The sequence below is a fragment of the Elephas maximus genome, chromosome 3, assembly GCF_024166365.1.
Source record: "Elephas maximus indicus isolate mEleMax1 chromosome 3, mEleMax1 primary haplotype, whole genome shotgun sequence".
NCBI classification, from domain to species: domain Eukaryota; kingdom Metazoa; phylum Chordata; class Mammalia; order Proboscidea; family Elephantidae; genus Elephas; species Elephas maximus.
The window spans coordinates 8,081,710-8,100,335 of NC_064821.1; the positions used below are offsets into that span (position 1 = coordinate 8,081,710).

Here is an 18,626-nt window from a genome sequence, read left to right on the forward strand (position 1 = left end):
GCACAGACCAAGAGGCATCGTTCAAACAGAGCAAGGGGATACTGTGTGGTTTAAAATCTATGAAGATTATAGTTCAGGAAACCCCATAAGGCAGTTCTGCTCTGTCATGTGGGGTCACTGTGAGTTGAAATCAACTGGATGGCAGCCAACAACAACATTAAAAAAAAAATTTCAAATTTGCAAAAATGTTGCAAGAATAGTACAGAGAATTCCCAGGTACTTTGACCCAGATCCCCCACGTGTTTATTTTCCCGCATTTGCTCTCTCTCTCTCTCTCTCTGTTTTTTTCTAAACTGTTCCAGTTAGCTGCAGACATGATACCCCCATACCTCTAAATACTTCAGTTTGTGTTTCCTTCAAACAAGGGATTCTCTTATCAAATTATCAAACTCAGGAAATTAACATCAATATAATGCTCTTGGCGACCCCGCGTGTGTCAGCATAGAACTCTGCTCCATGGCATTTTCAATGGCTGATTTTTCAGGAGGAAAGATCGCCAAGGCTTTCTTCCGAGGCGCCTCTGGGCAGACTCGAAACAACACCCTTTGGTCAGCAGCTGAGCGTGTTTGCTGTTTATACACTGCCCAGGGGCTCCACCTCTTAGTTTCCTTTAATCCGGAACACTCCCTGAGTCTTTTTTGTATTCTGTGCCTCTGCTGTTTTGAAGTACAAGCCAGTTATTCTGTCCCGTGTCCCTCAAGGTGGGTTTGTCTGCTGTTTCCTCACAATCAGATTCAGGTCAGACACTTTGGCAGGAACGTCACAGATGTGAAGTGGTGCATCCTAACAGGAGGTACTAAATGTCCGTTTGAACTGTCAAATCTTGGCGAAGGTGTTGCCAATGCCGCCAGGTTTCTCCGTCAGACAGTTATGTTTTACCATTTGTACCTAATAAATATCTTATGGGGAGGTACTTTGAAACCATGTGAACACCCTCTTACTCCTCAAAGAATCACTGCTGGTTTTAGCATCTTTAATGGATTGAATCGTGCCCCCCAAAATTGTGCGTCAGCTTGACTAGGCCATGATTCCTAGTATTGTGTGATTGTCCACCATTTTGCCATCTGATGATATTCCTCTGCGTTGTAAATCCTACCTCTGTGATGTTAATGAGGCAGGGTTAGAGGCGGATACGTTAATGAGGCAGGACACAATCTACAGGATTCAGTTGTCTTTTAAGTCAGTCTCTTTTGAGATATAAAAGAGAGCAGTGAGCAGAGAGACAGGGAGACCTCATACCACCAAGAAACAAGAGCCTGGAGAACAGCATATCCTTTGGACCCAGGGTCCCTGCGCTGAGAAACTCCTAGACCAGGGGAAGATTAATAACAAGGACCTTATCCGAGAGCCGACAGAGAAAGCCCTCCCCTGGTGCTGGGACCCAGAATTCAGATTCTAGCCTCCTAAACCGTGAGAGAATAAATTTCTCTTTGTTAAAGCCATCCACTTGTGTTTCTGTTACAGCAGCACTAGATGACTTAAGACAGCATCCATTGTTGATTTTTGCCAAACGTGACTTTGTAATTCCATCATTCCTTCTACATTTAGTAGCTGTCTCTTCTCCATTTGTTAATTTTTATCAGTGTGGACTCTTGGATTCTTACTGTATTCAGTAGGTGAGAATCCACCACTATCATTACTTTTTTTGCTGCTCAGGTTGTCCCAGATTTGTCCAGAGGGAGCCCTATCAAGCCGGCTCCTGTAGCCTTTGACATGTACATACCATTCTCTGGGCACTTCCCTACTTTTCTGGCACAGTGAGATGATCCAGGCTCATCCTGAACTTCCCTGCCCCAGCCCTGGAATTGACCACTTCTCTAAGGAGCCCTGGTTCCTTTTAGTGGAGAATGGCATTTAGAAGCCAAGATCTGGGTGTTGGATGTGCTCATTGCTTTTGGGATGTCTTTGCTTCTAGGCCTTCTCATCAGACAGAGCCGGGAAATGGATATGTGTATGTAATATAATATACACATGCATACGTTAGCGTGTGTGTGTGCATGTAGATAGATAGGTACACAATATACAGTTTTAGTCATTATACACACAGGCATATATTAGCGTGTGTGTAGATAGATGGGTACACAATATACAGTTATATATAATTATACACACATATCCATATCCATTTATCCATCTGTCTGTCCATTATCTGTCCATCTGTCTGTTTGTGGGGCATTGGTGGTTCAGTGGTAGAATTACCTCCTTCCACGAAGGATGTTGTTGCCACGTGCCGCTGAGTCGATTCCAGTTCGTAGCGACCATATAGGACAGACCAGAACTGCCACATAAGGTTTTTTAGGCTGTAAGTCTCTATGGGAACAGATTGCCAGGTCTTTCCTCCCACAGAGCTGCTGGTGGACTTGAACCGCCAACCTTTTGGTTAGCAGTTGAGTGCTTAATCATTGTGCCGCCAGGGCTCCTTCCATGCAGGAAATCCAGGTTCAGTTTCTGGCCGATGCATCTCTTGTGCAGCCTCCACCCATCTGTCCGTGGAGGCTTGCGTGTTGCTGTCTGATGCCAAACAGGTTTCAGTGGCGCTTCCAGACTAGGACAGGCTAGGAAGAAAGGCCTGGCTATCTACTTCTGAAAATCAGGCAGCGAAAACCCTATGGATCGCAGCTGTCTGATCCTCAACCAATCATGGGGATGGCACAGTAATGGTAGCATTTCGTTCTGTTGTGTACGGGGTTTCCATGAGTTAGGGCTGTTTAGATAGGAGACAATAGCTCTCTCTCTCTCTCTGTGTATCTTATAAAATCAATTGCTGTTGAATCAGTTCCAACTCATGGCGACCTCATGTGTGTCGGAGTAGAACTGTGCTCTGTAAGGTTTTCAGTGGCTAATTTTTCAGAAGAAGATTGCCAGACCTTTCTCCCAAGGTACGTCTGGGTGGACTCAAGCCTTCAACATTTCAGTTAGCAGCTGAGCACGTTAACCATTTGTACCTCCTAGAGACTCCATCCTTCTATCTTAATACCCGTGAATTCACACCGATACCTCCAGTTCCACTCCTTTACAGCAGGGCTTATTGCTGCCCTCCCCTTCCCTTATTTGTAACGCCCTCTGACGGAAAACAGGCCCTATCACCTGCAATAAAAGAAGCCTCCCATTTAGAAATCAAGATTTTGAAGTCTTTATCTTGAAGGCATACAGTTCCAAACAATGTCAGAAAGTTACGAGGCTTAGTTCTTCCTTTTCCCCTGTTTACACTGGCTGTCGTATTCACTTGAAATACATTTTGGTCTGTTTGTTTCTGCTTTTATTTGGTATTAGGATTTCCCCTCCAACCCTTGTGGATTTAATGTAGTTAGTTTATTACGTGGAACATCAGTGTATCTGGACTGTAACAAAAGGTGTATGAAGAGAAGCATCACTGCCTTGCTCCTTTACCCCATTCATACCCACTTCCTGCAGAGAACCACTCTCATTAGTCCGTGGTTATCCTTTCCGTGTTGTTCAGACGAGCAGACATAGGTATGTTTTCTTATATCCCCTTCTCTCTTACATGGTAGGTGACACATTGTGGGTCTCTCCTGCACTTTGTTTTTCTCACTTAATGGTGTAACCTGGAAATAGTTTCACATCAGGTTGTGCTCGTCCTCGTTCTTTTTCACAGCTGCACAGGTCTCCCCTGGGGGATGCGACATCCTTTATTCAGCCACTCTCCTGTGTGTGGGCATTAAGGTTGTTTCCAGTATCTGGCAATTGCAAACCATGCTGTAGTGAATAACCTTGTGTATAGGTATTTTCACATTGTTTGAGCACATCTTTGGGGTGGCTTTCTGGACATGGGATCAAAGATGAGTACATATGCGTTTAGTTAGCTGCTGCCAAAATCCCTTCTGGAAAGGCTGTACCGATTTTTGTTCCCACCAGCAATGTAGGAGCGTGCCTGTTTCCCCGCAGTCTGCCGACCGAGTGTTGTTCTGTCTTTGAAATATTTGCTTACCTGAGAGGTGAGAAATGGGGTCTCAGTGTAGTTCTAGTTTGCATTTGTCTAATTCTGAGTGAGGTGGAACATCTTTTCATGCGCTAAAGCCTACTTTTATGTCTTTTCTGTGGATTGTCTGTTGTTGTTGATGGGTGCTGTGGAGTTAATTCTGACTCATGGTGACCCCACGTGACAACTTTCCCATAGGGTTTCCTAGGCTGTCATCTTTATGGGAGCAGATTCCCAGGTCTTTCTCTTGAGAAATGGCTAGGTGGGTTCGAACCACCAAACTTTTGGTTAGCAGCCGAGTGCTTAACTGTTGCACCACCAGGGCTCCTAGTCATACTTTCAGCCCATTTTTCTTGGGTTTTTGACCTGTTTTCCCCAGGGCTTCATGCTGGTTCAAACCCCTGCTGAGAATTTGCATTTTGAACAAGTTCCCAGGAAGTTATACCAAGAATCACCAGGGGGTCTTATTAAACTGTGGATTCTGATTCAGTATATCTGGGCTGGAAACGCCGATTCTCAGCAGGGCCTCCAACTGGTTTGAAGCCCGGGTTTTCCCTCATTTTTAAAACTTCAATATATGTTAGGAAGATGAGCCCTTTGTGGCATATATTACACATTTTTTCTCTTAGTTTTTCAGTTGCCTTTTGACTTTGTTTATGGTATTGTCTTGCCCTGCAGAAGCTTTTTTTATTTTTACTATTTTTAAACAGCTTTGTTGAGAGATAATTCGCATACCATATAATTCATCTACTTAAAGTGTATAATTCCGTGGCTTTTAGTACAGTATATTCATAGAATCGTGCAACTACCACCACTGTCCAATTCCAGAGCGTTTTTGTCGCCTCACATTTTTTCAATTTCATAGTCAAATTTATGAATCTTCTTTTGCCTCAGGATTTTGAGTCATAGTTAGAAAGTCTTTTTCTTATAAAGAGAGGGTTGAAGAGGAATTCATCTCTGTGTTTTTTTAGTACTTGTATGATTATATTCTTTACATTTAAAGTTTTAGTCTATTTGGAGTTGCTTTTTATTCCTGGTGTGTGGTATGGATCTAATTTTTTCTTTTGCAGATGGCCCCCCGGTTGTCCCAGGACCAGTTATTAAAAAGCCCATCCTCACCCCAGTGCTGTGGGATGCTGCCTTCATCCCATACTAAAGCTCCACATGTTGTCATTGCTGGTGGCCTCGAGTCAGTTCCGGTGCGTGGTAACCCCGCGCGTGCAGAGTAGAACTGTGGTCCGTAAGGTTTTCAAGGCTTTCGGAAGCAGATCACCAGGACTGTCTTCTCAGGTGCCTCTAGGTGGGTTTGAACCGCCAGCCTTTTGACTAGTAGTCAAGCACGTAACCATTTATGCCACCCAGGCCAGGGTCCATTTCTGGACTTTCTTTTCTCCCCACTGGTCCGTCCATCCCCCATGAATCATCTTTTAGCCATAGTCCAGGCTCTGATGTTCTGCAGGGTGAGAATACTTGGCCTTTCTGTACCCAGAGAGTCCCTGTGTGATGCAAGTAGTGGATGTGCTTGGCTGCTAACTGAAAGGTTGGCAGTTCAAGTCCCCCCAGAGGTGCCTCAGAAGAAAGGCCTGGCAGTCTGCATCCAAAAAATCAGCATGGAAAACCCTACGGAGCACAGTTCTACTCTGGCACAGCTGGGGTCGCTGTGAGTCGGAGTCAGCTCAGCAGCAAGGGGTGGGAGACAGGGCAGCTGGATACAAGGCGAGATCGCGAATTGGCCGTAGATGTGTGTTTATTCCCCGTTCTCAATTCTCCCTCCTTGATCTAGATGTCTAGCATCGCACCAGTACCGCATCATTTTGATTACTATAGCTTGTCACCCTGAATCATTTTGTATCTAGTTTTGGGCGTGGATGCTAAGGAAAAACAGTACGACTCTTACATTTTCTACGTTTTCCGCGTGAGGCCCCTGTTACCTGGTTAGGCTGAAGCCTTCTTTTTGGCGCCCAGAAGACCCAGAGTGTCCTCTGCTTCTGTAACAGAACCCTGACAACCTGCATCTTGGATTTGGTGTCTGTGTGGGTGTAGAGCGTTTGGTGCAGTGGCTATAGACGGGGAACCCTGGTGGTGCAGTGGTTAAGAGCTACGGCTGCTAACCAAAAGGTTGGCAGTTCGAATCCACTGGGTGCTCCTTGGGAACTCTGTGGGGCAGTTCTACTCTGTCCTATGGGGCTGCTATGAGTCAGAGCCGACTCGACGGCAGTGGGTTTGGTTTTGGGTTTTGGGCTGTTCCCCCAACATGTCAAGGTTGAGGAAGAACATCAGCCTTCTGTCCTTCCAAGTAGGAAGGATCTGAAACTTGGTCTTCTCAGGGTTGGTCTTTAAATGGCCCTGAAACGGGACTGCAGTGTGGCCACCAACTTGTTTCTTCTTTTCTTATCGGTTTGTACCTTTTGCAGCTGGGGCTCCCCTCTTTTAGGTAAAGCCCATTGTTTGGGTTGGATTGTGTCCCTCCCAAAACATAGCTTGAAGTCCTAACTTCTGTACTTGTGACCCTGTTTGGAAAGAGAGTTTTTCTTTCCTTACCTTAATGAGGCCATAGCAGAGTACAGGCATACCTCGGACATATTGCAGGCTCGGTTCCAGACCACTGCAATAAAGCAAGTCACACATTTTTTGGTTTCCCAGTACATATGAAAGTTATTTTTACACTATACTGTGGTCTATTAACTGTGTGTTATGGATTGAATTGTGTCCTCCAGAAATGTGTGGCAACTTGGCTAGGCCATGATTCCCAGTATTATGTGATTGTCCACTATTTGGTGATCTGATATGATTATCCTGTGTGGTAAATCCTACCTCTATGATGTTAATGGGGAAGGATTAGAGGCAGGACTCCATCTACAGGATTAGGTTGTATCTTGCCTCAGTCTCTTTTGAGATATAAAAGAGAGAATCAAGCAGAGAGAAGAGGGATCTCATGTCACCAACAAAGAAGCACAAGAAGCAGAGCGCGTCCTTTGGACCTGGGGTTCCTCACTGAGAAGCTCCTAGACTTGGGGAGGATTGATGACAAGGACCTTCCCCCAAAACTGACAGAGAAAGCCTTCCCCTGGAGCCAGCACCGAAAGTTTGGCCTCCTAAACTGTGAGAGAATAGATTTTTCTTTGTTAAAGCCATCCACTTGTGGCATTTCCATTGTAACAATCCTAGATAAATAAGGCAGTGTGCAATAGCATTATGTCTAAAAAAACAATGTACATACCTTAATCTAAAAATACTTTATTGCTAAAAATGGTAACCATTATCCAGGCCTACAGTGAGTCATGATCTTTTTGCTGGTGGAGGCTCCTGCCTTGAAGTTGATGGCTGCTGAGTGATCAGGGTGGTAGATGCTGAAGGTTGGGGTGACAGTGGCAATTTCCTAAAATAAGACGATAATGAAGTTTGCCACATTGACTGGCTCTTCCTTTGACGAAAGATTTCTCTGTAGCAAGTGAGGCTGTTTGCTAGCGTTTTACCCACGGTAGAGCTTTTTTCAAAATTGGAGTCAGTCCTCTCAAACCCTGTTGCTGCTTTATCCACTAGGTCTGTGTAACACTCCAAATCCTTCATTCTCGTGTTAAGAACGTTCACAGCATCTTCACCAGGCGTTGACTCTGTTGCAAGTGTCCTCGTCATCTAGTGCTGCTATGGCAGAAATACCGCAAGTGGGTGGCTTTAACAAAGAGAAATTTATTTCTTCGCAGTAAAATAGGCTAAAAGTCCAAATTTGGGGTGTTGGCTCCGGGTGCATGCTTTTTCTCTCTGTAGGCCTTCCCATCCTTCTTCCCCCAGACTAGGAGTTTCCCTGCACAGGGACCCGGGGTCCAAAGAACATGCTCTGCTCCCGGCACTGCTTTCTTGGTGGTATGAGGTCCCCCTGTCTCCCTGCTCGCTTCATTCTTTTATATCTCAAGACATTACCCCAAGACAGAATCCAGTCTTGTAGATTGAGTCCTGCCTGACTAACACAGCTGCCACCCATCCTCCCTCATTAACAACACAGAGGCAGGATTTATAACACACAGGAAGATCACACAATACGGGAATCATGGCCCAGCCCAATGGATCCACACATTTTTGGGGGGACATAATTCAATCCATGACATCAGAAGGCCACTTTCTTTGCTCCTCCAGGAGAAGCAGCTCCTCGTCCGTTCAAGCTTTACCACGAGACGCAGCCAGTCGGTCACGTCTTCAGGCTCCCCTGCTAATTCCAGTTCTCTTGCTGTTTCCACCACGTCTGCGGTGACTTCCTCCACCGAAGTCTCGAGTCTCTCCGAGTCACCGTGAGAGCTGGAATCAAACTCCTGTTAATGTTGACATTTTGACCTCCGCCCCTGAATCACTGATGTCCTTAATGGCATCTAGAATGGTGAATCCTTTCCAGAAGGTTTTCAATTTACTTGGCCCAGATCCATCAGAGGAATCACTGTCTATGGCAGCTATAGCTTTACAAAACGTATTTCTTAAATCATAAGATTTGAAAGTTGAAATGACTCCTTGACCCATGGGCTGCAGACTGGATGTCGTGTTAGCAGGCATGAAAACAGCATTAATCTCCTCGTCCATCTCCATCAGAGCTCTTGGGAGACCAGCTGCGTTGGCGATGAGCAGTGATGTTTTGAAAGGAATCTGTTTTTCTGAGCAGTAGGTCTCAACAGCGGGCTTAAAACATTCAGTAAACCATGTCGGAAACAGATGTGCTGCCATCCAGGCTTTGTTGTTCCATTTACAGAGCACAGGCAGAGTAGAGTTAGCATTATTCTTAAGGGCCCTAGGATTTTGGGGATGGTAATTGGCTTCAACTTAAAGTCACCAGCTGCATTAGCCCCTAACAAGACAGTCAGCCTGTCCTTTGAAGCTCTGAAGCCGGGCATTGCCTTCTCCTCTCTACCTGTGAAAGTCCTAGGTGGCAGCTTCTTCCAATACGAGGCTGTTTCGTGTACACTGACAATCTGCTGTGAAGTGTAGCCCCCTCCGTGAATTACCTCAGCTAGGTCCTCTGGGTAACTTGCTGCGGCTTCTACATCAGCCCTTGCTGCCTCACCTTGCGCTTTTATGTTATGGAGAAGGCTTCTTTCCTTAAACCTCATGAACCAACCTCTGCTGGCTTCATTCAGATTTTCTTCTGCAGCTTCCTCACCTCTCTCAGCCTTCATAGATTGGAAGAAAGTTAGGGCCTTGCTCTGGACTAGGCTTCGGCTTAAACGAATGTTGTGGCTGGATTGATTTTCTATCCAGACCTCTAAAACTTTCTCCGTATCAGCAATAAGGCTGTTTTGCTTTCTTAACATTCACGTGTTCTCAGTCGTAGCACTTTTAATTTCCTTCAGGAACTTTTCCTTTGCATTCACAACTTGGCTAGCTGTTTGGCGCAAGAGGCCTAGCTTTTGGCCTGTCTCAGCTTTCGACATGCCTTCCTCACTAAGCTTAATCATTTCTTTGATTTAAAGTGAGAGACATGCGACTCTTCCTTTCACTTGAGCACTTAGAGGCCATCATAGGGTTGTTAGTTGGCCTGATTTCAATGTTGTCTTCTCAGGGAATAGAGAGGCCCAAGGAGAAGGAGAGAGAATAGGGAACGGCTGGTCGGTGGAGCGGTCAGAACACACACAGCATTTATCTATGAAGTTCGCCACCTTCGAGGGGCACGGTTTCCTGGCCCCCCAAAACAATTACAATAGTAACATCCAAGATCACTGATCACAGATCACCATGACAGATCTAATAAGAATCACCAAAATGTGGCATGGAGACACGAAGTGAGCACGTGTGTGCAGTGAAGGTCCTAAACCTAATCCCATCTGAGTGGTGTCTTATAATAAGGGAAAGCAGACACACAGAGACAGACACAGGGGGAAGATGCCGTGTGAGGATTGGTCTACAAGCCAAGGAACGCCGAGAAATGCCCAGGGCTGCCGACAAGGAAGGACGCTTGCCTAGAGCTGATGCCCTGATTTGGACTTCTTTGAGACGAGAAGTTTCTGTTCTTTAAAGCTGTCTACTTTATGGTGTTGTATTATGGCAACCCTAGCAAACCAAGACACCTGCCGTGAAGTGAGCTTCAGAGAAGAAGGTAGAGGTTTTTTTTTTTTCTTTTTAGGCTTTTATTTTTAAATAATTTTAGATTTATTGGAAAGTTGTGGGGAGCATACAGAGAGCCCCCGTGCACACTTCACCCAGCTGCGCCTGATGCTGGTATTTTACATAACCACAGAAGGTGATCGAAACTAGGAAAATAACAAGGTTGGTGGTTTGAACCCACACAGTGGCCCTGCGGGAGAAAGACTTGTCCATCTGCTCCCGTGAAGATTACAGCCTAGGAGACCCTGTGGGGCCGTTCTATTCTGTAAAACATGGGATCACTGTGAGTTGGAAACAGTGGCAACCAACTACAACAAGAACAGTGCTGTTTATGACACTTTAGACTTTATACGGATTCACCAGTCGGCCCACTGCTGCCCTTTTTCTGTCCAGGATCTCATCCAGGTCCCACATGGCATGTTTTGTCACGTCTCCTTAGTCTGCTCCTGTCTGTGGCAACCCTTCCGCCTTTCCGTGCCTTCCATAACCTTGGCACTTTGAGGAGTGCTGATGCGGTATTTCGTAGAGTGTGCTTCTATTTGGGGTTTTCTAGTAGTTGCTCAGGATTAGACCGCAGTTATATGTTTGGGGGGAGAGTGTCACAGAGGTGGTGCTGTCCCCCACAGAGTGTCATGATATGGCACAAGATGTCAGTGTGTCACCTCGTCAGTAACGTTAACCTTTGTCACTTGGTTAGTGTGTTGTCTGCCACGTTTCTCAGCTGAAAAGTTACTGATTGTCCCTTTGTAAGTAATAAGTGCCTTGGGGAAGGAACTTTGGGACTGTGCAAATACCCAGCTTCTCAAACTTTTGCCTGTTAATTCTAGCATCTCTTGGTGACAGTTTTTTTTTTAACTGTACTTTAAATGAAGGTCTACAGAGCAAATTAGTTTCTCATTAAACAATTAATACACATATTATTTTGGTTGCCACCCCCACAACATGTCAACACTCTCCACTTCTTGACCTCAGGTTCCCCAGTGCCAGCTTTCCTGTCCCCTCCTGCCTTCTCATCCTTTTTCCTGGGCTGGTGTTCCCGTTTAGCCTCATTTTGTTTTATGGGCCTGTCTAATCTTTGGCTGAAGGGTAAGCCTCAGGAGTGACTTCAGTATTAGTTAAAGGGTGTCCAGGGGCCACACTCCCAGGGTTTCTCCAGTTTCCCTCAGACCAAGAAGCCTGGTCTTTTTATGTGAGTTAGAATTTTGTTCTACATTTTTCTCCAGCTCTGTCTGGGACCCTCTATTGTGATCCCTGTCAGAGCAGTTGGTGGTGGTAGCCGGACACCATCTAGCTGTGCTGGACTCAGTCTGGTGGAGGATGAGGTTGCCGTGGTCTGTTAGTCCTTTGGACTAATCTTTCCCTTGTGTCTTTCGTTTTCTTCCTTCTCCCTTGCTCCAAACGGAGTGGGACCAGTGGAGTATCTCAGATAGCCACTCACAAGCTTTTAAGACCCCAGATGCTACTCACCAAAGTAGAATGTAGAACATTTTCTTTATAAACTATGTTATGCCAATTGAGCTAGATATCCCCTGAGACCATGGTCCTCAGCCCAGTAATATGGGGAGGGGAGTCCCTCAGGGAATTTGGATGTGGCTGTGTAGCTTCCGTGACCTTGCCTTGGTCAATTTGAGCTGGCTTCCCCAGTGTCGTATACCATCTTACCCTTCGCTGTTGGTGGATCTTACCTGCAGCAGTTACTATTCTGAGGTTCTAATGGTGATCCTGCATTTTCCCCATTCCTTCTCCACTTCTGACTTAGAATTCGCCTGTAGGGGAGAGCTATCCCTTCTCTCCATTATGTTTATTACCTTAAAAACTATGGCAGGAAGGCTTTCTGTTTTATTTTGTGGATTATAATCCAGAACCATGTGAGATTACTGGTGGTTCAGGGTAGAATTCTCACCTTTCACACAGGAGGCCTGGGTTTGGTTCCCGGCCGATGCGTCTGACCCGCAGCTACCACCCATCTGTCAGCGGAGGCTTGTGTGTTGCTGATGCTAAACAGGCCTCAGCAGAGCTTCCACACTAAGACAGACTACAAACAGATTGTTTATTTTCTTGCTCAAATTCTCCTTGCCTTGGCCACCGAGAGCTCCTTCGGCGTGGCCCGTGTCCTTTCTGTGTGCCTGCTTCTTTCTCTAAGTGCGTCCTTTCTCCCTGTCCCCAGAAGGTGCCCTGACTCACCTTGTATGTTCCCTGCCCTAGCCCTGGGATTGCCCTTTTGCCTGGGAGCCCTGGCTCCTGACACTGGAGAAAGGTATTTGAAAACCATGATGTGGCTGCTGGGTGTGCTGAGCGTGACTGGGACATCAGTGCGCGAGACCCCCTCAGTTGGACAGAGCCTGGAGAGATGAGCCTTAACGCACGCACACTTGCATGTCTGTGTTTACTGCAGCTCCGTCTATTTGTGTAGATGTTTGAAAAGCCCCCGAGTCCACACTGATAGGGCAAACGTGCTCTAGTTCGTGGGTCGTTCTGACACCTCAGGTGGCCTCCCTCGCCCTGTCGGGTACACAGAGACTCCTGCAGAGGACAAGACCCTCTGCTGGGCCGGTTCTTGGGTGGGAGGCAGGAACCGACACATGCCTTGCGAGGGCCACCTTGGACGCGTGGCTGGGGCAGCAGTTGGCAGGGTTGGGTGTTGAGCCGTCCGGGGTCAGGTAACCATGTGTGCAGGTGGAGTGACCCCTTCCTCTCCGGCCCAGAGGCCTCTCCAAGGCCTCTCACATCCGCATCAACTCCAGTACCAGAGGCAGTCAGCGTAGTCTGGTGTGGGCCTGGGCTCTCCTTACACCGAGCTAGAGGCCGAGAGCTGGTAGGACCAGGGGACCCAATCCCAGCTCACCCAGCTTCAGGGTGGGGAGCTAATTCCTTGCGGTCCCAGCGATGCCACCTGCTGGGTGCAGTTCTTGGTACCTCTCTTCATTTCCACCAGCCCTGTCCCTGTGTCCTGTTCCTGTTTCTTCCCAGCCCTTGCCGGCCTGTGCTTTGCAGAGGAGAGAGGAGAGTAAAGCCCTGTGCCTGCGCATTCCAGAAGGCTCTGTGGGGCTCAGCGTGGGTATACTCAGAAGAACGACTGAACAGCAGTCCGGGTGTGCCTTTGTACAGGTGTTCCTGTCGAACGCTGTGGGTCACTGGCAAGGCGCTTCCAGTGCTGCAGCTGGACTCCCTCCTGCGTCTATTCTTGGTGCCCCAGATTCTCTGCACCACAGCTAGGTCAGCGGGCAGCACCGGGCGGCGGGGGCAGCACAGCCCAGCCTGCCCGGACTTGGTGCCTGTCTGTGTTTTCACTAATAGACATTAATTTTTAGAACCGTTTAGATTTACAGAGAAATTGAGCAGATCGCACAGAGAGCATATCCGCACCCAGGTTCCCCTATTTTTTTTTTTTTAATTGTAGTAAAAATATATAAAGGGGCCCTGGTGGTGCAGTGGTTAAGTGCTCAGCTGCTAACCAAAAGGCTGGTGGTTCAAACTACCCAGTGGCTCCATGGGAGACAGCCCTGGTGATCTGCTCCTGTAAAGATTGCAGAAAACCCTGTGGGGCAGTTCTGCTCAGTCACGTGGGATCGCCGTGAGTCAGAATCTAGTCGAAGGCATCCAACAACAACAGCAGTGGCAGCAAAATACACGTAACACAACGTTTTCCAGTTGAGGCATTTTTACATGTGCGGTGCAGTGATGTGGATGACATCATCCTGTTGTACGACCATCACCACTATCCATTTCCAAACGTTAGCGGAAACTCAGTGCACCCAGGCAATGGCTCTTCCTCCCGCCCTCCTCCGCCCCCACTCCTGGTAACCCCTAATCAGCTTTGGTCTCTAAACATTTGCCTGTTTCACATGAGTAGTTTCTCCTATAAGGGGCTCTGGTGGCGCAATGGTTAAGTGCTCGGCTGCTTAGTGAAAGGTTGGCAGTTTGAACCCACCCAGCGGCACCACGGGAGAAAAGACCTGGCAATCTGCTCCCATAAAGATCACAGCCTAGCTAAGCCTGGGGGGCAGTTATACTCCGTCCCATGGGATCGCTACACATTAGAATCGACTCGGCACACAGCACCCCCACTTCCCTCTCTTTACAATGTGTTACATTAGTGTGGGACATTTGTTACAATTAGTGAGTCAATGTCTTTATATCATCACTATCTGAAGTCCATACTTTGTGCAAATTTCCTTGGTTTTTCTCTAATGTCTCTTTCAGTCCCGGGATCCCACCCGGAACCCCCCCGACATTTAGTCGTCACGTTTACTTAGTCTCCTCTGGACGATGGCAGTTTCTTAGACTTTCCTCGTTTTTGATGAACTTGACAGTTTTGAGGGTTATTGGCTGGATATTTTATAGAAGGGGGCCATGTTGGTTCAGTGGTAGGATTCTCAGCTTCCATGTGGGAGACCTGGGTTTGATTCTCCGCCAGGGCACCTCACGTACAGCTGCCACCTCTCTGTCAGCAGAGGCCTGCGTGTTGCTCAGATGCTGAACAGGTTTCAGTGGAGCTTCTAGACTAAGACTAGGGAGAAAGGCCTGGCAATCAACGTCCAAAAATTAGCCAGTGAGAACCCTATGGCTTGCAACAGTCCAGTCTGCAGTTGCTCATGGGGATGGCCCAGGACCAGGCAGCGTTTTGTTCCTTTGTGCATGGGGTGGCCACGGGTCAGGGGCAGATCAATGGCAGCTGACAGGTGTATCTCAGTGTCCATTGGCGACATGAAAGCCGGGGCTCCTGGGGGTGAGCCTCCTGCCCACCAGGTCGGGCCCACCTAGGGGACGCTTGAGTCACATCACACAGAAAAGACAGTAGAAGGCAGCCTGAATGGAGGGCGCAAAGGCACCGGGCCCGGGGAGGGTGCAGGGGACCCATAAGCCATCAGAGGCGTCAGGGTGTCTGGAAAGGAAGGAACCCCTGGGGCTGCCTAGGCAGCGTGAGTGGGCGAGGCCCAAGGAGTCAGTGGTGAGATGGGGAAAGGCCTTGGCGACCACACCTGTGTTAGGGCTTGTCCTACTTCCATTCAGCAGGTGTGGGGCTCTGCCAGGGACTGTGTGTTCATGGATCATTTGCATCTTGCTGTGAGCCTGGAATCCCTGGTCGGCGCGAATGGTTAGTGTGCGTGACTGCTACCTGGAAGGTTGGAGGTTCAAGTCCACCCAGAGGCACCTTGGAAGAAAGGCCTGGTGCTCTCTTTGTGAAAAATTAGCCATTGAAAACCTTCCGGGGCACCGTTCTAGTCTGACACACATGGGGTCGCATGAGTCGGAACCAGCTCCAGGGCAACTGGTTTTTGCCTTGAGCTTCTTGGGCTCTGTGGCTTTCTACCTATTCTCAGTCTGCCTCCAGGGCGGTGAGGATGGCAGCGTTTTCAGTGAGACTTAACTCCTTGAAGAGATGTGTTCCCAGGTTAGGGGTGCTTGGAGGAGACAAAACTTCTTTATGAAAATCTCTCAGTAGCTGCCTGTGTCTCTAGGCTTCCAGAAGCTTCTTTAGGTTAATCGAATTGTTCACTGAGCCTCCTCCTTCCTAAGGTACTAGTTTTTAGGAACTGAGCTCAGAATGAGCAGTCATTGGAAGACCTGAATGGGTAAAGTGCTTCTAGTTCTGGATTTTCCTCTTCCCGAAAATTGGCAGGCGTTCGGAAGTGTCTGCATAGAGGCAAGTGTCCCCGGGCTACACGCAGCTGCTGCGATTCAGAATCAAAATTTAAAACTTAAGCATGGGACCCAGCCAGTTGATCGTGCTTTTGTTTTGCCTGTTTTAGGTACTGTCACGACCCCTGGAGGCACCTGACGGATCCTAGCCAATCCTTGGAGCCTGTCATCCAGCACCCTCCCCCATCCAGAACACACACCCGGAACTCCGAAGTAAGTGAAGTGGGCTGCTGGCCTGGCATGTGCCCTAGCCTGAGACACTGCGCCAGCCAGCTCCGCCAGGGCGCTGTCAACTGTGGAAGCTCTGGGAGAGGGGCAGCCTGGCACAGCCTGGTTCGCCATGCACTGAGATGGAATCGTATCCACTGAGGTATCCGTGTCCTGGGCTGCCGTAACAGACGACCACGTGCTGGGTACTTAGGAGAAGCAAAATGTGGACTTCCAGCTTCTAGGATGGTGAAAGTCCAAGTCAGGGTATAGGCCGTGTTGATTCCTTCTGAGGCTCTGAGGGAGGAGGGTATGTTCCATGCCTCCCTACTAGCTTCCGGTGGCTTCTGGCAGTCCTTGCTGTTCCTGGCTTGCATTGACCTCCGTGGTCACGTGGACGCCCTCTGTCTGTCTAACCTTGTCTCCCCATCTGTGCCCCTCTATGAGAAGGACACCAGTCGTATTGGATTAGCTCACCCTACTCCAGTGCGACATCCCGGTAACTAATAACATCTGCAAAGACCTTATTTCCAAACAAGGTCACAGCCACAGGTCCTGGGGTCAGGACTTCAGCCTGTCTTTTCTGGGGACACAATTTAACCCATAAGAAGCATCAGGCTCTTTGGGCGTCGTTCTACTGGGCCTTCCTTCCCTCCCTGAGTCTGCATGCTCCGGGTTTGCCCTCCTGCCTCTCAGGGCCTGTCCCTCACTTCTAGAAACTCTGAGAACTGCCATCCGCCGGTGACACCAGGATCACCCAGGACGTCCTGCCCAGTCTGTGTTGTGTGGTCAGGCTCCCAGGGCACAGCATCCGGGCTCCTCCCTCCCACCGTGGGAAATGGTCACGAGTTACAGTGGGGAGGCTCAAAAAATGGAAGGTTGTTATTATTATTTTTGGTGAAAATATACACAACAGTACACACACCACTTCAAGAATTTCCACAGGTACAGTTCAGTGACATGGGCCACATTCTTCAACTTGTGTCACCTTTCTCAATATTTTCCAAACCCTTTCACTGTCGTCATCACAAACTCATTCCCCCCAAGCTTCTCGTCTGTCCTTTCGAGTTGCTGTTGTCAGTTTAATCACATATAGACAATTCTTTAAAAGTGTATAATGCGTCACGCAGCCATTCTTTTCTAATTCGGCTAGACAATTACTTGGTTCAAAGAAAACTTCAGGGGATATTTTTGGCTTAAGGTTTAAAGATTCTCTCAGGGCGACAGAAAGAGCCACATAAATCAGAGACTACATCAGCCTGAGACCAGAAGAACTAGATGGTGCCTGGCTACAACCGATGACTGCCCTGACAGGGAACACAACAGAGAATCCCTGAAGGAGCAGGACAGCAGTGGGATGCAGACCTCAAATTCTCATAAAAAGACCAGACTTAATGATCTGACTGAGACTAGAAGGACCTTGGTGGTCATGGCCCCTAGACCTTCTGTTAGCCCAAGACAGGAACCATTCCCAAAGCCAAGTCTTCAGACAGGGTTTGGACTGGACTATAAGATAGAAAATGATACCGGTGAGGATTGAGCTTCTTGGCTCAAGTAGACACATGAGACTATGTGGGCAGCTCCTGTCTGAAGGGGAGATGAGAAGGCGGGGTGGGGTCAGAAGCTGGCTAAATGGACATGGAAATACAGGATGGAGAGAAGGAGAGTGCTGTCTCATTAGAGGGGGAGCAACTAGGAGTATATAGCAAGGTGTATATAAGTTTTTGTATGAGAGACTGACTTGATTTGTAAACTTTCACTTAAAGCACAATAAAAAAAAAATAAAATAAAAAGATTCTCTCAGGGCAATCAATTTGGCGAGTAATCCTGCCTCCATGGCTCCAGAAAGTGCATTTTATGAGAATTTGAAATTCTGTTCTGCATTTCTCCCTCTTTTGCTTAGGATTCTTCTATAGAATCCTTGATCTCAACATTGGTATTGGTAGCCAGGCACCGTCCAGCTCTTTTGGCCTCATGGCAAAAGAGGCAGTTCCTCATGGAGGTGTCCACATGTTCATTAAAAATGGAAGATTATTTAAAAACTACTCTGAGAAGAATACCACTGCCCAGCTCTTCTGGATTTTGACTTAAGGATATCTACCTTCTACTGTTCTTTTCTAACAAACCAGGGATAGGGATTAAAGAGGTGGCCTCAGATGGTGGCCCAAGGTGATGACTCATAAGAAGAGAGGAACACAATGTAATCATGTCCCAGGTCACACTCACAGGGTGGGTGGGGGTGGCCTAGGGTGGGAGGGGCGTCCATGTGGGATGCACAGTACTGTGGGCTCCCCGAGGTGACTCCCCATTGGCTGGTTCCCCAGAAAAGGTTGCTTGTGCTCAGTGTTGCCCTTGGGTCCTTTGGTGCTTATCTGCCCTGGAGGGATGAAGGCCCGACCAAGGTCATGTAGCTAGTTAGGGTCAAGTTTGGACTGGTCTGCCGCCATTTAGGAATTCAAGGAGGTACAGCTCAGCGTTCTTTTTGGAAGGAGTGAAGTCAAGAGTTTGCTCCTCATCTGGGTCAGGAGTTGGCAAACTCTGGGCCACCAGCCAAATCTAGCCCCTTGTCTATTTTTGTAAATAAAGTGTTATCGGCACATAGCCACGCCCATTCAGTTACCTATCATCTGTGGTGGCTTTTGCGTTGTGATGGCAGAGATGAGTCATTGCAACTGAGATCTTCAGGCCTACAAACGTGACAATGTTTGCTGCTCCTGGTCTAGGTTAACTCACTGCCTGAGGCCAGATGGCT

At 47.8% G+C, this 18,626-nt stretch overlaps 1 protein-coding gene across 2 annotated transcripts in view; it reads left to right on the forward strand.

The window, feature by feature from the left end:
- KDM4B (lysine demethylase 4B) overlaps positions 1 to 18,626 on the forward strand; it is a 226,417-nt gene that overhangs the window by 39,887 nt on the left and 167,904 nt on the right. For both annotated transcript variants that reach the window (XM_049876484.1, XM_049876486.1), the window contains exon 2: positions 15,778 to 15,880. The gene's annotated coding sequence lies outside the window, so the exon portion shown is untranslated. The remainder of the gene's footprint in view (positions 1 to 15,777; positions 15,881 to 18,626) is intronic.